This window comes from Antechinus flavipes, chromosome 4 (genome assembly GCF_016432865.1).
Source record: "Antechinus flavipes isolate AdamAnt ecotype Samford, QLD, Australia chromosome 4, AdamAnt_v2, whole genome shotgun sequence".
In the NCBI taxonomy this organism is placed as follows: domain Eukaryota; kingdom Metazoa; phylum Chordata; class Mammalia; order Dasyuromorphia; family Dasyuridae; genus Antechinus; species Antechinus flavipes.
In genome coordinates, this window is record NC_067401.1 from 140,448,521 (window position 1) to 140,464,621 (window position 16,101).

Sequence of the window (16,101 nt, forward strand, 5' to 3'; positions counted from 1 at the left end):
TCGCATGTCCAGACTGTTTAATTCAACACTAGCTTTGTAGTTGATACTCATATTTCCTTTGCCTTTGTGCACAGAATCCTTATCCCAGATTTCTGGGATTCACTTCTTCATGTTTAGCCTCTTGGAATCCCTAGTTTTTTTTAAAAATGAAGTTCCTCACGTGTGGAGTTTCTTGATCCTCAAAGCTACTACCTTATATTATTACCTTATATTTATTGTTTTATTTTTAGATAAAGAGATAGCAACACAATAATGGATCCAGAACTGGCCTCAAAGCCAGGAATGTTTTAAGTCCAGCTTTTGACACATAGAGGTTGTATCACTCTAAGTAACTCTCTTAAGGCTACAAATTGCAGATAAGGTACCACAAGCATCAACTGAGGGAATGTCTTCAATTAAGAGTTCCTTATACTAATGAAATCTCAGGTCTTGTCTCTATCCTCTTAATTACCAGTTAGCTAGTATGGATCTTTCAAGATCCAGTATGAAATTGGTTAGCATCTTGTGTACATGTACAAGTACGTGTGTACACACACACACACACACACACACACACACACACACACACACGTTTATCCTCTTATAGTAGTTAAACCTGAGGGCAGAGACTATTTCATTTTTGCTTTTGTATCCCCAAAGCCCATCAGAATGCCTATGATATTTGAAGACACTCTGATGTAAAATAAATCTTCCTACTTACTTGTTCAAAAATCAGAAAAGCTATTAACATGGGGAAGGATATTGATGGATGATGGGAAGACATAATGGAGATAGCATCATAGCATTTTATGCAAAGAATCATAGGATCAATGACTTAGGACATATTATCTAGCCCAACTTCTTCTGAGGAGCAGAGAATTAAATATCTTGTCCAAGGACACATAGGCTAACAAGCAGCAGAAGACCTTTAATTAGAAATCCAGTGCTCTTCTCTCTACATTCAAGCTACACAGAACCAAAATGTAAGAAACAGTTACTTATGGTGTTAATCTTCAGGGCCTCAGTTTTCTCATCCATAAAATTAAAGTATTAGACTAACTGAACCCTAAGATAAAGTACAGCTCTAAAATTCCATGTTGTAAAACCATTTTCAAAAGAAGAGATTAAGATATTAAGCAGTCTAGTGGTGGGTATTGAAATATCCGCATCAGCAAGCTAAAGTCAACTAAGAATTATACTACTATTTTAGTTTAAAGAGCAATAGAAAATCCTAGCTCCATTACTTACTAGTTTTGTTGCCCTAGTGCTGGTTATTTGGCTTCTCAGAGCCAGTTTCCTGCCCAACCAGTGAGAGGCTGTTGTGAAAAAAAAAAAAAAACAATGTACAGGGGAAAATTCTATATAAACCATAAAGCACTAAATAATTCTCTTAGGCTCCACATTACATTAAATTTCTCTTTCAGTAAAAACATATATTAAACCCTAGAAGTTCTTGAACTCCTAAATTTCTCTTTCAGTAAAAACATATATTAAACCCTAGAAGTTCTTGAACTCCAAAAAAATGTTCACTTCCACTTTTACTTTTTGGGGGCTTGATAACAGTCTCTAAAAGATTTGAATTCCACAATTTGGAACTATGCTGAAAAGCTATCAAACTGTATGTACATACCCTTTGACCCATCAAAGTTACTACTGGGCTTATATACCAAAGAGATTTTAAAGAAGGGAAAGGGACCTCTGTATGTGCAAGAATGTTTGTGGCAGCCCTTTTAATAGTGGCCCGAAACTAGAAACTGAGTGGATGCCCATCAATTGGGAAATGGCAGAATAAATTGTGGTATATGAATATTATGGAATATTATTGTTCTGTAAGAAATGACTAGCAGGATGATTTCAGAAAGACCTGGAGAGACTTATATGAACTGATGCTGAGTGAAATGAGCAGGACCAGAAGATCATTATATACTTAAACAACAATACTATATGATGATCAATCCTGACGGACATGGTCCTCTTCAACAATGAGATGAACCAAATCAGTTCCAATAGAGTAGTAATGAACTGAACCAGCTACAACCAGCGAAAAAACTCTGGGAGATGTCTATGAACCACATAGAATTCCCAATCCCTCTATTTTTGTCTGCCTGCATTTTTGATTTCCTTCACAGGCTAATTGTACACTATTTCAAAGTGCGACTCTTTTTATACAGCAAAATAACGGTTTGGACATGGATACATATACTGTATTTAAGTTATACTTTAACATATTTAACATGTATTGGTCACAACCTGCCATCTGGGGGAAGGAGGGAAATAGTTGGAACAAAAGGATTGCAACTGTCAGTGCTGAAAAATTACCTAATGCATATATCTTGTAAATAAAAAGCTATTAAAAAAAAAAAAGATTTGAACTTCAGTAATAACTAAGATGTTAGCAGGCAAACCTTTTGTACAGTCCTGATCAACAGTTTACCAATAAAAATCATTTAGTACATTATAATCAAATCCAACTATAAAATCATGACACCCCCACCACCACCACCACACAACACCTTAGCTGATCACCCATTTATAATATTACTTCTATGGAACAGCCCAATAAAGGCATTTTACCTTAAGCAAAGTCTATCTAATATTCCAGCCTGAATTTTCCTTAAGTTCACAGTGCATCTTCAATCATCTACAACTTTTAATTCTTCAGAACCTGCAGTATTACATGCTATGGACAGCCAACAGCTTTCAGTTAAAAAAAAAAATCTTTATCAGTATTTCTCAATTTATCTGATATCAACCAAAAAAGAAAAAAAATACTATGTAGAAACTCAGAACATAAATGACTCAGGGTCAATGATTAAAAGTCAATAATCTTATCCTTCTATACGGTTTTTTTAAGAAATTATCTATATGAGATATCAACAAACATGAAATACAAATTCAGAGAATATATTAAAAACATGCCAATCAGGATTTAAAAAATGAAATGAAGGTTTTGGTTTTTTTTTTTTTTTTTTTAAAACACATATCTGTTTTGTTGTACAAGAAAAATCAGACCAAAAAAGAACCAAAAAAGAAAAAAGTAAACAAACAAAAAGATGGAAATATTGTTTTGATCCACAGTCTCCATACTTTTCTCTCTGGATGAAGATGGCATTTTCCATCCCAAGTCTATTGGAACTGACTTGAATCACTGAATTGCTGAGAAAAGTCAAGTCTATCACATTTGACTATCACATAATCTTGCTATTGTGCGCCATATTCTCTTGGTTTTCTGTTCACTTCACTCAACATCAGTTACTGTAAGTCTTTCCAGGTTTTTCTAAAATAATCTGCTCATCATTTCAGTAAGTTCTGAAGAAAGTTTGTATAGAGGCTTGGACTAGATGAGTTCTAAGGTCTCATACATTCATAAATTCTATGAAATCCATGGCAGCATTGGTTATCAATATTAAAAATATTTTTTAAAAGGCCAGCAGCTCTTGGGACTACAAAATTAACAATTCTTTCTCCCACTCCAAACAGCCATTAGTAAATCTAGATAACAGAGAAGTAATAACTTGACCAAGATCATAGTGATAGTAACTGGCAGAGCCGAGATTCAAACCTTGAATTTTTGGCTTTGAATCTAGAGCTCTACTATAACACAATTTTTGATTTTATTACCTGTTTTTTGATCTCTAACTTTTAAACTGGAATTATACCAAACAAAGATCTGTCAATCTCCCATATAATGATTTAAGACTTTTTTCACAGATCCAAGGCAGGGAACATAAATACTGTTTAGTTTACTTTTTAAGTAAGGAAACCGTAATTCAGAAAGTTTGAGTGACTTTCTGGGGTCACAAAGCTACTAAGTGATAGAACTCAAAAAACATTTTAAATGTTTAGTGTATAAATTAGGGTGCAAAACTTAAAAAAAAAATCTAGACACACAAACCCAGAGAATACTTTTTTTTTAACTGAAGTTCTGTATTGCCATACATCTCACTATTAATTTTTTGATAAATGGAATAATCACCTGCCTTCAACCATTTATCTTCTATTTCATTTTTAATCTACCCTGCCTACCAACATATATATCAAGGTCTCATCTACCCATCATCCTCCTTCATTCTTTGTTATATCTTTCTTTTGTCGCCAAATTTTTGTAAAAACTGTCTAATATCACTACTTCCATTTCTTTTCTTCCCATTCATTTCTTAATTCTTTGCATATTGGCTTCCAAACTCAATATTTACAGAAATCACTCTATTACCTTAAGTATCATCTCTTTACATGCTAACTCTGGTGACCTTTTTTTAGTTCTTATCTTTCTGGATACTTTCTGAAGTATTTGGCACTCTTGATCACTTTCTCTCCCCTCTGGGTTTTCACAAAATTGTTCTTTTTTGGTTATCTACCTATCTATATGACTATTCCTACTTTGTCACCTTTATTATCATCCATATCACACCTCCTAACTGTAGGAGAATCTCAAGAAAGTTCTATACCCTCTTCTTTTCTTTTTTTCCATTAAGTCTTGTTAACTTCCTCAACTTCCTTGAGTTTAATTCTCATCTCTATGTGGATGACTTCCAGATCTATTTACATAGGTAGCCCTACTCTCTCCTAAGTCTAGTCACCAATTGCCCCACTGGACATTTCAAACTGGATGTCCCTTAAGAATCTTGAACCCAATATACCCAACAAGACTTATCTTGTCAATCTCTTCCAAACTTTCTTTTTTGTATGAAGGAAACTATAATCTTTATAGTGTCTGTATTCCCAACTTTGGAGTCAATAATATCACTTTCCTGCTCACTAAATTCCAATAACTGGAAGATTAAATAAAAAAATAAAAAATTTAAAGCCACATTCTGGCTCCAAACTAGGCTTTTTATTCTCTACAATTCAATTTCAATCTCTCTCTCTCTCTCTCTGTATGTGTATACATATATATAATTTTTTGCTGTTCCTTATATATCAATCTCCTGTGTTTGTGCCTTTACATAGGCAGCTGCCCTTGGAAAACATTTTTAGAATTCTAGTTCACATTAGCTTAACTCAAGTGTCAACTTCTACAACAATGCTTCTTTTTTTGTGTGGCATGAAACCCCTTGGCAATCTGATCTTGAAGCTTAAATGTTTTTAAAAACATAAAATAAAATAAAATAAAAGTGCATTGAGGATTACAAAAAAAAAAACCAAAAACCCAACAATAAATCTCAATTATACTGAAATAATTATTAAAATATTTTTAAAAGCCTCCCATTCCTGCCACTGCCATGTAAGAACTTCTAGTCAACATGAAGTCTTTTCTGATTTCTACAGATGCATAAAGACTTTCTGACAAAACAACACTTTTGCGTTTATTCACTTCATTTAAATTTATATGTACACATTGTCTCCCCAATAAAATGAAAACTTCTTAACAGGGAATATTCCCTTTCTATCTTTGTATTCTTTTATCCTAACAAAATTCCTAATATAAGCAGAAACTTAATAAAGGCTTGTTGACTGATCGATTCATTTCAGTCAGAAAAATGGACAGTTACATATCTTGGGGAAAATCCTGGGCTCATACCATAATCAGCTTATATATGATATGATCCCAGAAAATCCTTCAAGTTCTCTATCTATAAAAATGAGGACTGAACCTAAAAAAGATCATTTACTCCACCTACTTAACAGTGTGCTGAGAGAATAAAAAGACATAACATGATAATTTAATTTTAAAGATTCACTTTAGAACTAAATATATGAAAGGCAGTATTACTACCTTACCTTTCTTTGGTTTTGGCTTCCTATACTGCCAATTTTGACTGAAAACATTTTATGTGAACAACCCATTTCCATTTTCCTCTATTTTTTTTTTAAATTTCCATTTTCTAGAATAAACTATCACTCAATTTAAAGAGTATGGAGGAAATTACAACAATCCAAAGATTTCTGATTTATAAATTATCAACTGGAAAGTCCTGCTAAGCAGGTTTTACACAACAATTTTATTCCTTTTTTGTTCTAATAATCTCAGAACATTTTTTCCTGAACAACCATCTATTCCTTAAGAGTACTTTTCTATACTAGTACATCTGAAGTGCCATCAAAAACTGTAAAACTATTTCTAAAGGAAATCTTATATAAATGGAAAACAGAATATAAGTACATAAGATGTATGTATGTATCTTATGCATACTAAGCGAACACTTTATGAACCAAATTCAGATAAACATTTCACTTGTATTACCTTTTCAGCAAACTGGTTCAAATTCATCTCTAATTATCATCATTTTTTAAAATTCTTAAAAAAAATTTTAAATCACTTATTTCCTTGGATCTTTCATATTCTTCACTGGTTCCTTGAAGATAAACAGTTTTTACTTTTTCTTGAGAATTTATAACACAATACCACATTTCTTAGTTCATTTTCCTTCTCTCTAAAATAAAATCTTTTAAGACAAAGACGATGTTAGAATTGCCTTGACAAGTATCCTATGGCACACTATCACCACCAAGAACCATCTTCACCCATACTGTCATTTTCTAGGAAGAGAGGAGCTAAGGCCGCAGCTCTGTAGCTTTAAATTTCCACTATTCGCCAACCTCCAACTGACTTCTTTGTATATGGTGTGGCCCTAATGTACTATCATCAACTCCTCAGATGAATACAGATTGAACTTAACAGTAAGGATTTTTTAACTGAACATTTGCATGGTGTGTGTGTGTGTGTATATATGTATATGCAATTAGTTGAATCTTTCTTCATACGATCTTTTGCATTTATCCCTTATTTGAAGTCATTTCCACTGTCAATAAGTATTTATTAAGTTCCTACTATGTTCCAAGTACTCTGATAATTATTTATAAATATCTCAGTTGATCCTTACCACCCCAGGGATGTGGGTGCTAATATTATCCTTATTTTACCATTAACAGAACTGAAGCAGACAGAGGCTAAGTGATTCGAACAGGTTCAGTTAGTACATGAGCCTGAATTTAACTTTAAGGCTTCCTGACTCCCAAGACAAGAACTTCACCACTTTATTGTCAAAGTTAATATTTTCAGCTGCAAAAGCTTCTAAAAAAACACTTGAATACTTCAGTGCCAAATCAATCTTTTTTTTTTCCATTATAAATGGATACGTGATGTAAAAAAGCACTGTACATCTCTACCAACACAAATTTCACAAGTTATTATAAATTATAACATAACCCCCACAATAATATTGTAGAACCCCGCTATAATATCACCCAGTAAAGTTTTAAACTCAAAGAAAACTAAATTCTGAAAGGATAAGAAAGCATTATACTTCTGTGCCCAAGATACTGAATTAAATGAATTGTTGAATTAGTTTAATACAACTAGCACTTTTGTTGAATGAAAACCACCACCCTTCACAATCCAGGTTTGAAAAATTTCTTTGTCTTTCTTTCACTACTCGCATTCAGTCAGTTACTAAATACTGTCAATTCTATCTCCCCAAATAGCTGCTTCCTAGCTTCTTGTTTGGAATACTTTCACGTCTCTTCTATGGAGGTTAGCTTGCCTCTACCATATGACTTTCACATAAATGCTAAATCTCGATGCACAAGTCTCATGATGGCATTCTTATTAAAAAATTTTTAGCCACATTGTCTATATGATAAAATTAAAGTCTAAATCTGAAATTTGGAATTCTCTACAATTTTCCTTTCTAGTTTTATTTTACAATTAATTTCAAAAAGACTATGTTCTACTCGAAATAGGATCACTAACTATTCCATGAATTTGCTATCTGATCTCTTACTTCCATGCCTTTTTTACAATATTACCCATTTTGGGGAAAAGATTTTCCTATTATGGAATATATTTCTCCTTTCTCACATCTACTTTTCAGAATCTAACTCCTTTAAAGTTCATGAGTTATCTCTTTTAAGAAGTTTCTTTTGAGAGCACTAGCCCTTTAGTCAGAAGAACCCGAGTTCAATTCTGACCTTAGATTTGACTTAACACTTCCTAGCTGTGTGACCCATGGCAAGTCACAACCCCGATTGCCTCAAGGAGAAAAAAAGAAGTTTCTCTTATTCTTCTGGCTGAAAATGCTCTATTCCTCTTTAAATTTTACTATAGTATTCTGGCTGAGATTTTCCTTACTTGAATTCTACTCATCTATTTCTAAATGTTTAGTCCCTATCAGTACAATATAAGCTGCTGGAAAACAAGGATAATCATTTTATTTTCCTTATATCCCCAGCCCTGGCAAGTATCTCCTATCTAATATTTGAAGTTTTTTACTAAGAGATACAACATGCAAACATATTAGTAAATACAAGACAATTGGAGGCAGGGGAGGGCTTACAATTTAATTTTAATCTTAACTAATAAAATTAGGAAAGACAGATTCTCATAAGAGTGGAATCTGACATCTTAGCATCAAAGGAAGTTAAAGTATTCTAAGAGTTAGAAATAAAGAATGAATGCATTCTAGGCATGTAGAAAAGCCAGATTCAAAGGTATGCAAGTAGGAGATGGAATGTTATTTAAGAAATAACAAGTGGGTCAGTGAAATAACTGAAAACATGGAGGGGAATAATATAAAAAAAGTTTGATGAGATAAGTGGAACTAGAATGTAAAAAGCTTTAAATGCCAAGCAGAGGAATTTTTATGTTATCCTAGGAGCAATAAGACGTCACCAAGTATTCTTAAGCATGTAAAAGACATAATCAGATCTATACTTTAGGGAGATTATTTTACTTTTTAAGTATTTTCTTTTTTCCCCTTAAATTAAAATTTTTTTTGAAAATTACAACTCCTCTTCCTTTCTTCTCTATCCACCTCCATCCATTGGGAAGGCAAAAAATGAGATACCCATTATATATGTTAAGTCATGCAAAATATTAGGTATGTTGTGAAAGTGGAGAGAGTTGGATCCAGCAAATACATAGGAAATATGTTCCAATATATACTCAGGGTTCATCAGCTGTCGCTCTGGAGATGGACAGAATTTTTTTATCATGAATTCTTTGGGACTGTGGTGGATCATTTGTATTGACCAGTAGCTAAGTCTTCAAAATTAATTAGCATTACAATATTGCTGTTATGGCATACAATGTTTCCCTGGTTCTGCTCAATTTTTATTTTGTACCAGCTCCTATAAGTCTTAGAAAGATTATTTTGGCAGCTATGGGAAAGATGGATTAGAGAGAGAAGAGGCTAGAAGAAGGATGACAAAGTAGAAGATTATTATAATAGTCTTAGGCAAGCAGTAACATCATTCAGAAATAAGATGGTGAGAAGGGGACAAATACAAGAGATTTGGTGTATATAAGAGAAAGAAGAGAAGGGGACAAATACAAGAGATATTGCAGAAGTAAATTCACAAAATTTATCAACTGATTACAGTTAGCAAATTAGGAATAGTCAATGACTCTAAAGATGCTGGACCATAGATTAACAATGATAATGCCCTCAAAAAAAAAAAAAAAAAGTCTTGAGGAGGGATGAAAAAATGGAAGAAAGTATGTTTTTCATATATCTACTCAAAAATCTTAAAAAAAAAAAAGCCACATCATAAAAAACTGCCCACAGTATAAAGTTTAAAGCTTGTTACTCACATTGCTCTATAATAGGGCCCAACTTTCTCTCTTAATCTGGTCCAGTCAGTTAAATTTATTTACTGTTCAGTGTTCCTTAAAATGGAATGCCCTTTCCCATCCTCTCTACTTGTCTTTCAAGATAGCTCAAATTTCACCTTTTCTGTGAAGCTTTCTTTTATCACTGCCTTTTCTGAAAATACTTGTATTTTATATTTTTATACTGTTCCATGTTATAAGTTACTTTTTTCATGGGTAGAGAGGCATGTTTTATTTCTCCAGCTAGAATGTAAAATCTGAGTGAAGATACTTTGTCTTAAGTTCCTTCCAGTGTACACAGTAGGCACTAAATTTTTGCTTCTGATTCTTAGATTACTGATTTTGATCTTGCAGATCATCAAGTCCACTTCCCAATTTATATTTTGCCTATAGGTAGTTCTTCTGAAAGATTCTGTATTTTGCCAATGTTCTAATTTGCCTCTCTGATACGTATATAAAGGAGTGGTGTCTCTGCTTTTGAAGATAAAAAGACTGGGATAGCAAAATAGACTTTCTAAATAGATTTGGGAAATCAACCTGGAATGTTATGAAAGCAACTAAAATGTCCAATCCCTTTAATCCAAAGATCCACTACTACGCATATACCCTAAGAAGGTCAAAAAGAGAAAGGTTCAATATATACACCAAAAATATATACAAACACACTTTTTATATTTTAAAGACAAAGTCTTGGTGATGGCTAAACAAGTTGTGGTACATGAATATAATAGAATATAACTTCACCATAAGAAATAATGAATGTGAATATAAGTTGGCATGGGAAGATTTACAGGAACTGATGATGCAAAATATCAGAGAGAAAAATAATATACACAGTGACTACAGTGTAAATTGGGAAAAAAACTACAACAAAAATTGGTAACTGGTGGTAATTTTCCTTCATTCTTGAAGAGGACCAAAATGACAACACTAAGTTGGGATCAAGGTACAGTGTTTCCAACTGTTGGTAATCAGACCAATACAAACTTGGAAGGCTCTCCCATAGGTAGAAAAGAAATAGTCCATATGAATATTTAGAGTGGAGATATCTCCAAATTTGTACATGTCATATTTCTCTTGAGTTATTGTGATTCTGCTTTGCTCATACAGTATAGCATCTTCTCTGATGTGGGCACATAATGCCAGGTAGTCCTATGTTAGTGTCTTCTATGTCAGATAATCAATCAATTCCAAAGTTCTTCAGCGAGACCTTGAGTCTTTGCAGTATCTTCTTCTGATCTCCATTTGAGTGCTTGCCTTGTGTGACTATAAAACGACCAAGACTGATAAAAATACTCACTCTTGCCCTATCATGGGAAGATATTCCCTCTCATCTTTGGAGAAGTGGAACATAGAATATACTATCAAACTTGATACACGAACTATTGGTAACTTTCTGAAGTGTTTATTGTCTGTTTCTGAAAGAAGGGAAAAATATTTGAAAATGAAGGTAACAAAGAAGGCAAAACATATCAATCATAAGTTTTAAAAGCCATTTTACTTTAGTTACTTTGTTACTCTTCTCATGTTACAGGTGAGTTACTAAATTGCCTTTGGTGGTTTTTTTAAAGTAAAATATTCTCTTTCTCTCTTCACTTAGTTTTATCTTAGCACAAGCTTCACATCAGGTTTTTCTCACTCCTCTAACATTACTATTGAGATGGCCAAGCACAAAGCATTCTGAATTTCTTGAGGTTTGGCTGATTATCAAACTACGATTGGCTGTCTTTCTGATTTAGTTTCATTACTTTTTTTTATACGGTTTTTCTTCCAAATCATGACTTTCCTCATCAAAGTTTTGCTGTCATGGGTTGACATAGGAATTTTGCAAAACTACAGATAAAACAGAAAGCCAGTAGTTAACACAGAAAAATTTTAGAAATTCATTATGAATATTATTGCCATTTTTATCTTTTAATATTATAACAATTCCGACCTCCTCTCTGGTACTAAAGGAAGACCAAAGAATTTTACACAGATTTTCCTGATTGCAGGAATGCTTGCAATATGGAAAGAATAACTGTACTAATTAAATCTGAGCAAGAAAATCAAAGGCATACCAGAATTTAGTAGTAATTTCCATACTAATTAACTCTTCTGCAAAAGAATTATTTGTCTCTGACAAATTTGTATAAAATTCCTAAATGGCTACTTGAAAAGCTGGTAGCAATTACACCTGCAGGCTATCCTACTTCTTTCTCAGCTCAATCTATATATATTTTTTAAAGAATCACATTCTGTTTTGGAACTTGGGAGGCTACATGTACACTATCTTTCTAACGTTCTGCTAAACCCAGAAGCATGGAATCTTTGTTGTAAACAATGAGATTTGCCTCTTTTAGAAAGGAAACTATGTTTCACTGAACCTTAAGTCCACTTTATTTACATAAAAAAACTTATATACAGCAAAAACCATCTTTACTAACTTCTGTGGTAGCAGTCTGGTCTACTTTTAGATGGGGGTGAAACTCAGGAGTTTAACCGTTTAACAGATGTCTACCTGCACAAGCCTGTCATTCCCATTCACACCAGTATATAGGTCAGATGGTTAATGGTAGCCAGTAAAGGGTCTTACTAAGCAAAGGGGAACAGAAAGTAAGATGGGAGGTAGCAATATTAAAAAGGAATGAGGGGCAGCTAAGTGGTGCAGTGGACAGAGCACCAACCCTGAAGTGGCAAGGAGTTCAAATCTGGCCTCAAACACTTAACACTTCCTAGCTGTGTGATCCTGGGAAAGTCACTTAACCCCAATTGCCCCAGCATAAATAAATAAATAAATAAATAAATAAATAAATAAATAAATAAATAAATAAATAAATAAATAAATAAATAAATAAATAAATAAATAAGGAGGAAGGAGGAAGGAAGAAGGAAGAAGGAGGAGGAGGAATGAGTATGTCCCCCCCAAAGAGGGGTGGGACAGAGGAAGGGATCTTTGCAGATAAGGAGTCTTACTGGAATTTTAGTCTGGGTTATCTAGTTAAAGAAGTAGTGAAAATAGAATATAAACTTTTATCACCTTTCTCTAATTAGATTATAAGCTCCCTTAGGTTAAAATACAGTATTTTATTTTCAAGCACAGTGACCTGTCACATAGTATTCTCTAAGTAAAGACAATGCCCTTAACCTTTGACCCACTTCCTGGGTATACAGACCCACATCCCAGCTAGTCAAAAATAGGAACAAAAATATAACACATATCTAACTATTTTTAAACAATATTTGTGGGTAACAAAGAACTAGAAACAAAGTTATTTCCTATTAGCTTAAGAATAGTTTTTAAAATTTTATAATACATGAATGTAATAAAATATTGTGAAGTAAGAAATGATGAAGGACAGTGTCATGTAATAGAGAAAGGATCAAATTCAGAATCAGGAAGACCTGGATTCACATCCTGCCTCCAACACATACTGACTATGTGAACTTGTCACTAAATTCACTGTCTCAGGGATTAAATCATCCTGGGATTAAGTTGCAAAACTGATGACAATGTTGACTGGTAGTAAGGAAGTTCCCTATATTAATGAATTACTAGGTCGGGTCCTTTTAAAAAAAAAAAGTGAGAAGTGAGAAAAACATAAGATCTGTATTACCTGATTAACAGAATGATATAAGCAGAATGAAGGGAATAGAAAACAGAAATGGAAAAAAAAAATCACTAAAATGAAGTCAAACTCTAACTTGAAAGAAAAATCTAAAAGACCAGATGATGAAACAATTCCTCCCCCATAAAGCTGAGAAGACAGACACATGATTTTTTTTTCACTTTTTTTTTATTTTTAATTAAAGCTTTTTATTTTCAAAACATATGGATGGATAATTTTTCTTTTTATTTTTTTTTTAAATTTTAATTTAATGATTACTTTATATTGACAACATTATCCCTTGCACTCCTTTCTTTTCCGATTTTTTTCCCCTCCCTCCCTCCACCCCCTCCCCTAGATGGCAAGCAGTCCTTTATATGTTGGATATGTTGCAGTATATCCTAGATACAATATATGTTTGCAGAACCGAACAGTTCTCTTATTGCATAGGGAGAATTGGATTCAGAAGGTATAAATAACCCGGGAAGAAAAACTAAAATGCAGATAGTTCACATTCGTTTCCCAGTGTTCTTTCTTTGGGTGTAGCTGCTTTTGTCCGTCATTTATCAATTGAAACTCAGTTAGGTCTCTTTGTCAAAGAAATCCACTTCCATCAAAATGTGTCCTCATACAATATCATTGTTGAAGTGTATAATGATCTCCTGGTTCTGCTCATTTCACTTAGCATCAGTTCATGTAAGTCTCGCCAATCCTCTCTGTATTCATCTTGCTGGTCATTTCTTTTTTCTTTCTTTCTTTTTTTTAAATGGTCATTTCTTACAGAACAATAATATTCCATAACATTCATATACCACAATTTACCCAGCCATTCTCCAATTGATGGGCATCCATTCATTTTCCAGTTTCTAGCCACTACAAATAGGGCTGCTACAAACATTTTGGCACATACAGGTCCCTTTCCCTTCTTTAGTATTTCTTTGGGATATAAGCCCAATAGAAACACTGCTGGATCAAAGGGTATGCACAATTTGATAATTTTTTGGGCATAATTCCAGATTGGTCTCCAGAATGGTTGGATTCGTTCACAACTCCACCAACAATGCATTAGTGTCCCAGTTTTCCCGCATCCCCTCCAACATTCATCATTATTTTTTCCTGTCATCTTAGCCAATCTGACAGGTGTGTAGTGGTATCTCAGAGTTGTCTTAATTTGCATTTCTCTGATCAATAATGATTTGGAACACTCTTTCATATGAGTAGTAATAGTTTCAATTTCATCCTCTGAAAATGACACATGATTTTTCTATGGAATATTTTTGCCTTTTCTTTGTCACAAAGGAAGGTTCAATCTAATAGAATAAGTAAATGATATTAAGACAAAAGGTATCAATAAGATAAATATTTTTAAAAAGAACAAAGCAGAGAATATGGATAGAAATATAAGCAGCATGAAGTGTTAATGTTTTTTCAAGGGCTGGAGGCTTCACTTCCATGAACCCTATTCACTGTCCTCTCTGGCCAGAGGCTAGCTTTCCTATCTACACCTCCTACCTTCTTTATTGATGCTGAAAGTCCTCCTCAATAATGAGAACTGCTAGTGTATCAGATCAAGTGTAATGAACTTGGATTGATCATGGATTGTTCCTATATCTTCCTAGGGTAGTTTGACCTCTCAGAGGACTTTAACATTTGTCTTTCCCAATTTCACCTTAACATTAAGTGCCCTTCCACTAATATCTCCATTTATCCTGTCTCTATCTTATTTATACATATTGGTTTGCATGTTATCTCCCCTACTAAAGTCAGAGAACACTGACAATAAAAACGAGTTTGTGGGGTTTTTTTAAATTAGTTTGCTTGTTTTAGAGAGTTCAGAGGTAGAAGGAAGCCTTTTTTTTTTTTTTTTTTTTTTTTTGGTATCCCCAGCATTAGCACAAGAAGTTTAATAAATGTTTGCTGACTTGAACATGGCTGCTAGAACAGTAACCTGGACACAGTGTGGCACCAATCTGACTGTGGCATATGCAAAATATCAAAATTTGTCATTAATGAAGCTTTGTCAATGCTATAAGGGGCAAAGCCAATACAGAATACTGGAACTGATATCCAATTAGTAAACTGGGGGAAAAAAACTGCTATATTCATAGACTTATAAGTTACATAACTTATAATTCCAGCATAAAAGTGTTAACTATATAGTGAAAATGTCCCCTGAAGAATCTGCACAAGTCTATTGCTATCTATCACATCAAAAACTGTAGTAATTTCTTTTTGCAAAGGACAGAGTGAAATTTTCTGCTTAAAGGAGAGTTAGAAAAGTCATATAAAAGTCAATAAGGAAGCTCTATAATATTTTCACTTTTTTTGTTGTCTACTTGTTTGTTTTTTCTTTCTTGTGGTTTTTCTCCCCTTTTGATCTGATTTTTCTTGCACAGCATGATAATATGTTTAGAAGAATTGTATATGTTTAACCTGGATTGGCTTGGATGGCTCGCTGTCTTGGGGAGGGAGAAAAATTTTGAACATGAAGTTTTGCAAAGGTGAATATTGAAAACTACCTTTGCATGTATTTGGAAAAATAAAAATAACTGTTGGAAAAAAAAGTTTTTACAATAGACATAATTAAGCCAGTTCTGCTGACTTTTGAAATTAAGTTATTTGAGAACTTTTTAACAAAACCAATTCGACCTCTCCTATGGTGCTAAAATGAAATGCGCCGAATACAATATATTACTTGACTTCCAAGACTGAGAACAAAGGATGAGTCTAAACATATTTTAATTACAAAATAATTTTTTTGGAGATATCAACAGTTTATATAATTCATGCTGTCTTTTCAATCCTAACATTCAATTATTCTTCTCATTGTAAATATAGCTGATTTTCTGGAAGCCGTTTTTTTCCCTCGCTCAAAGGTCAAAGTTAAGTTTTATGCTGTTATCCTAGACCAAGAATTTTAATTTTTTTTGTTATAGATGCTTTTGGCAGTAAGGTGAAGCCTATGGATTCTGTTTCAGAATATTT

The 16,101-nt window shown here is 33.3% G+C and overlaps 1 protein-coding gene across 3 annotated transcripts in view; it reads right to left on the reverse strand.

Moving 5' to 3' along the window:
• GPATCH8 (G-patch domain containing 8) overlaps window positions 1-16,101 on the reverse strand; it is a 105,405-nt gene that overhangs the window by 35,739 nt on the left and 53,565 nt on the right. The window lies entirely within an intron of this gene.